This window comes from Bombyx mori, chromosome 12, assembly GCF_030269925.1.
Source record: "Bombyx mori chromosome 12, ASM3026992v2".
Lineage (NCBI taxonomy): Eukaryota > Metazoa > Arthropoda > Insecta > Lepidoptera > Bombycidae > Bombyx > Bombyx mori.
Window position 1 is genome coordinate 14407905 of NC_085118.1, and position 5750 is coordinate 14413654.

At 39.7% G+C, this 5750-nt stretch overlaps 1 long non-coding RNA gene across 1 annotated transcript; it reads right to left on the reverse strand.

Moving 5' to 3' along the window:
- Positions 1-537: 537 nt before the first annotated feature.
- Positions 538-1995, reverse strand: LOC110386564 (uncharacterized). The gene is made up of 2 exons (XR_005245301.2): positions 1639-1995; positions 538-743 (listed from the first exon to the last, which is right to left on the reverse strand). It is a non-coding gene; the product is annotated as an uncharacterized LOC110386564 (long non-coding RNA).
- Between the last annotated feature and the right edge of the window lie 3755 nt (positions 1996-5750).

Sequence of the window (5750 nt, forward strand, 5' to 3'; positions counted from 1 at the left end):
CAAAAGAGCTATTTGCAATGGTAGTGACAATCAAAATGAATCTGAAAGTATTTCACTAGCGGTTGACCTTTCGATTTTTAAACTAAGCGATAAGTTCAAGATAACTGTCAGCTTATAATCTCTCGGGGAGATACAACATCGTAGCCGATAGGCTATCACGAGGAAATCAACCTGCGAAATGGCACTTTTTACCACAAGTGACCACAAAAGTTTTTCGAAAGTGGGGTCATCCGGATATAAACCCATTCGCCGACCAAGATTGGATACCTTCAGCAGACCGTAGAGGATGCAACTAGCATGGAGAATTCCTCCTCTCAACCTTTTCCCCAGAGTACTGACTCACTTCAACAGTGTCTAGGGAACCTACCTGGTAGTGTTTCCAGACTGAGCGAAAGCATTTGGGTTTCCAAGCCCTCAGATCCCGAACGCTAGATAACTCGCACGAAATCCAAAACCTGCCTCCTCCACAGGGTAAACATTAACCCTGAAAGCTTAGAAACGGGGGGGGGGGGAGGTTGTACAAATAATAGACTGGTCTACACAGGAGAAGATTTATTGAAAATTAGCTGGTGTCAATCCACTTTGCCAGCATACTTACCAGCAACTAGAAGATGGTGCATATGGTGCTACAGTTTTAAAATTGATCCTAAGTCTGCAGATGTTGCCAAATTCTGTTTTCTTTTCCAAAAAGAAAATTTTGCCTGTAAAACAATCCTTCTGCATAAAGCAGCGCTGTCGACTTTCTGTGGACAACATACATGTAGGACAGCAAACATTCTCAAGCTCTCTAATAAAAATTGCTATTCTAAAAAAGCCATCGGAATAACTAAACATAATTCAACTACTTATTACAACTTTACTAAGTATAGTCCCACTCGCATGAGATCCGAGAATAGTTCTAAATTGGTTTTCTTCAAACCCAGCCACCAGATCACGCCTCAAGGTAGCTTGAAGGACACCAACAACCATGTTGCTGGCTACTGGACGCAGAGTTAATAACCTTACTTTGCTCAACATTTCTAAAGACAGTTTCTTTGATAACAGAGAAAAACATCTTTCTGATACCAGTCTTTGGGTCTAAAATTGAAATCCATTTTCGTCAATAATCTGCATAAGTGCTTTCTAAACATGAAACTAAAGACATTCCCAGTAAGATTCGTAAGGACTTTTTTCTAACTATGTGTGTTGTCACAAAAGCGGCATACCGTACTGTAAGTGGAAACTGGTCTTCGTTCAACCTTACGAGGTAGTGGCATCAACCCATCTCTAAGAAGTTGTAGATCAGCAGTAGCCTCTGAGATGGATTGATAATGAACCAATGGACGAAATACTTTCTAGAGGCAATTGCAAATCATCCAAACGTTTACAATAATTATTGCCGAATAATAGAGCTTCCTAAAGATTCTCACGATTCTTTTTTTTCAAAACATTTACTCATCATTTACTCATGTTATATATACATCATTTATACAATTTATACATTTTCTTGTATATACAAGATAAAATGTTTATTACAAACTTATAAATATTTTTTAATTATTGAATTAACATGAAAGTTAACAGCTGTGTTTTTTCGAATTAATAATTATATAAATTATGAACATTATCATTGCGCTTCATAATTTTATTATAGCTTACCTATTTCATCATAGCGTTGTGCTTAATAATTTCACCAGCAGATAACAAACACGTCTTCATAATACAATGCTGTATGTTTTCCAAAGGCACATCAATATTACGGTTTTACATAACAATAAAACCGATATTATGTGCCGAGAAGGAAAACATACAGCATTGCAGGAAGTTCTTCCTGGTGAAGACTATGAAGATCAAAGATGGCTGCGCTTCCTTAATACTTGCTGGCAGCACCTAGCGGCTAAAGATGGAACTAAATTGACTGTCTATGGTTGGACATAGACAAGGAATTTAAGCTAAGTACACACTGCTTCTTCATAATACAATGCTGTATGTTTTCCAAAGGCACATCAATACAACAGTTTTACTTCAGATACAAAAATTAAACTGAATTTCATGGATTGCTTAAAAGTGCTGTTATGTGAGCTTAAAGTATGACAATTAACAAAAATTATTGAAACTAGTGGTCCTGCAGTAGTCGAAATTCAACTATAATTAATTGAAATTATAAGTTTGAACATTATTAAGGTTCTATTGTCAAAGACTATTACTTCTATAGTCATAAATTTTGACTACACCTATAGACAAATAAATATAAAGATAAACAATATTAACCTATTCTCAATTTGACTACGACTTAAAGCAATAAGAAAAGTCTGACAATAAAGAAAGGGTTGTATTATGTAGGTGTGTGTGGGTGTGTGTCAAATACTTGGTAGTGTATGTAATATTTTTTTTTATTTAATTTTTTTTTAATTCATAATTTTATGTACACTTGTCGTCTGAAATAACATAAGTCATTCATTTATCATTACTTTAGTTTAGTTTAGTTTAGGTTGGTTTAGTTTAGTTTAGTTTGGTTTGGTTGGTTTTTTTGGTTGGTTTGGCTTGGCTCGGCTCAGCTCGGCTTGGCTCGGCTCGGCTCGGCTCGGCTCGGCTCGGCTCGGCTCGGCTCGGCTCGGCTCGGCTCGGCTCGGCTCGGCTCGGCTCGGCTCGGCTCGGCTCGGCTCGGCTCGGCTCGGCTCGGCTCGGCTCGGCTCGGCTCGGCTCGGCTCGGCTCGGCTCGGCTCGGCTCGGCTCGGCTCGGCTCGGCTCGGCTCGGCTCGGCACGTTTGTTTGTTTGTTTAGAAGAAGAAACACAATCATAATTTGCATCTGTGCTTGGATACGTGATAAAACCTTTATCTCAAGCAGCAGTGCTCTTGGTACAAAGAATACAACAGTTTTACTTCAGATACAAAAAAGAGCACTGCTGCTTGAGATAAAGGTTTTATCACGTATCCAAGCACAGATGCAAATTATGATTGTGTTTCTTCTTCTAAACAAACAAACAAACGTGCCGAGCCGAGCCGAGCCGAGCCGAGCCGAGCCGAGCCGAGCCGAGCCGAGCCGAGCCGAGCCGAGCCGAGCCGAGCCGAGCCGAGCCGAGCCGAGCCGAGCCGAGCCGAGCCGAGCCGAGCCGAGCCGAGCCGAGCCGAGCCGAGCCGAGCCGAGCCAAGCCGAGCTGAGCCGAGCCAAGCCAAACCAACCAAAAAAACCAACCAAACCAAACTAAACTAAACTAAACCAACCTAAACTAAACTAAACTAAACGAATGATAAATGATTGATTTATTTTATTTCAAACGACAAGTGTACATAAAACTATGAATTAATAATAAATTAAATCAAAAAAAAATTACATACACTACCAAGTATTTGACACACACCCACACACACCTACATAATATAACCCTTTGTTTATTGTCAGACTTTTCTTATTGCTTTAAGTCGTAGTCAAATTGAGAATAGGATAGTATTGTTTATCTTTATATTTATTTGTCTATAGGTGTAGTCGAAATTTCTGACAATAGAAGTAATAGTCTTTGACAATAAAACCTTAATAATGTTCAAACTTATAATTTCAATTAATTGTAGTTGAATTTCGACTACTGCAGGACCACTAGTTTCAATAATTTTTGTTAATTGTCATACTTTAAGCTCACATAACAGCACTTTTAAGCAATCCATGAAATTCAGTTTAATTTTTGTATCTGAAGTAAAACTGTTGTATTCTTTGTACCAGGAGCACTGCTGCTTGAGATATAGGTTTTACACGTATCCAAGCACAGATGCAAATTATGATTGTGTTTCTTCTTCTAAACAAACAAACGAGCCGAGCCGAGCCGAGCCGAGCCGAGCCGAGCCGAGCCGAGCCGAGCCGAGCCGAGCCGAGCCGAGCCGAGCCGAGCCGAGCCGAGCCGAGCCGAGCCGAGCCGAGCCGAGCCGAGCCGAGCCGAGCCGAGCCGAGCCGAGCCGAGCCGAGCCGAGCCGAGCCGAGCCGAGCCGAGCCGAGCTGAGCCGAGCCGAGCCAAATCAAACAAAAAAAAACAACCAAACCAAACTAAACTAAACTAAACCAACCTAAACTAAACCAAACAAACCAAACCAAACCAAACCAAACAAACCAAACCAAACTAAACTAAACTTAACTAAACCAACCTAAACTAAACTAAACTAAACGAATGATAAATGATTGATTTATTTTATTTCAAACGACAAGTGTACATAAAACTATGAATTAATAATAAATTTAATCAAAAAAAAATTACATACACTACCAAGTATTTGACACACACCCACACACACCTACATAATATAACCCTTTGTTTATTGTCAGACTTTTCTTATTGCTTTAAGTCGTAGTCAAATTGAGAATAGGATAGTATTGTTTATCTTTATATTTATTTGTCTATAGGTGTAGACGAAATTTGTGACTATAGAAGTAATAGTCTTTGACAATAGAACCTTAATAATGTTCAAACTTATAATTTCAATTAATTATAGTTGAATTTCGACTACTGCAGGACCACTAGTTTCAATAATTTTTGTTAATTGTCATACTTTAAGCTCACATAACATCACTTTTAAGCAATCCATGAAATTCAGTTTAATTTTTGTATCTGAAGTAAAACTGTTGTATTCTTTGTACCAGGAGCACTGCTGCTTGAGATATAGCTTTTACACGTATCCAAGCACAGATGCAAATTATGATTGTGTTTCTTCTTCTAAACAAACAAACAAACAAACGAGCCAAGCCTAGCCGAGCCGAGCCGAGCCGAGCCGAGCCGAGCCGAGCCGAGCCGAGCCGAGCCGAGCCGAGCCGAGCCGAGCCGAGCCGAGCCGAGCCGAGCCGAGCCGAGCCGAGCCGAGCTGAGCCGAGCCAAACCAACCAAAAAAACCAACCAACCTAAACTAAACTAAAGTAATGATAAATGAATGACTTATGTTATTTCAGATGACAAGTGTACATAAAATTATGAATTAAAAATAAATTAAATCAAAAAAAATATTACATACACTACCAAGTATTTGACACACACCCACATACACCTACATAATATAACCCTTTGTTTATTGTCAGACTTTTCTTATTGCTTTAAGTCGTAGTCAAATTGAGAATAGGATAGTATTGTTTATCTTTATATTTATTTGTCTATAGGTGTAGACGAAATTTGTGACTATAGAAGTAATAGTCTTTGACAATAGAACCTTAATAATGTTCAAACTTATAATTTCAATTAATTATAGTTGAATTTCGACTACTGCAGGACCACTAGTTTCAATAATTTTTGTTAATTGTCATACTTTAAGCTCACATAACAGCACTTTTAAGCAATCCATGAAATTCAGTTTAATTTTTGTATCTGAAGTAAAACTGTTGTATTCTTTGTACCAAGAGCACTGCTGCTTGAGATAAAGGTTTTATCACGTATCCAATCACAGATGCAAATTATGATTGTGTTTCTTCTTCTAAACAAACAAACAAACGAGCCGAGCCTAGCCTAGCCTAGCCGAGCCGAGCCGAGCCGAGCCAAGCCGAGCCGAGCCGAGCCGAGCCGAGCCGAGCCGAGCCGAGCCGAGCCGAGCCGAGCCGAGCCGAGCCGAGCCGAGCCGAGCCGAGCCGAGCCGAGCCGAGCCGAGCCGAGCCGAGCCGAGCCGAGCCGAGCCGAGCCAATTCAACCAAAAAAAACCAACCAAACCAAACCAAACTAAACTAAACTAAACCAACCTAAACTAAACCAAACAAACCAAACCAAACCAAACCAAACAAACCAAACCAAACTAAACTAAACT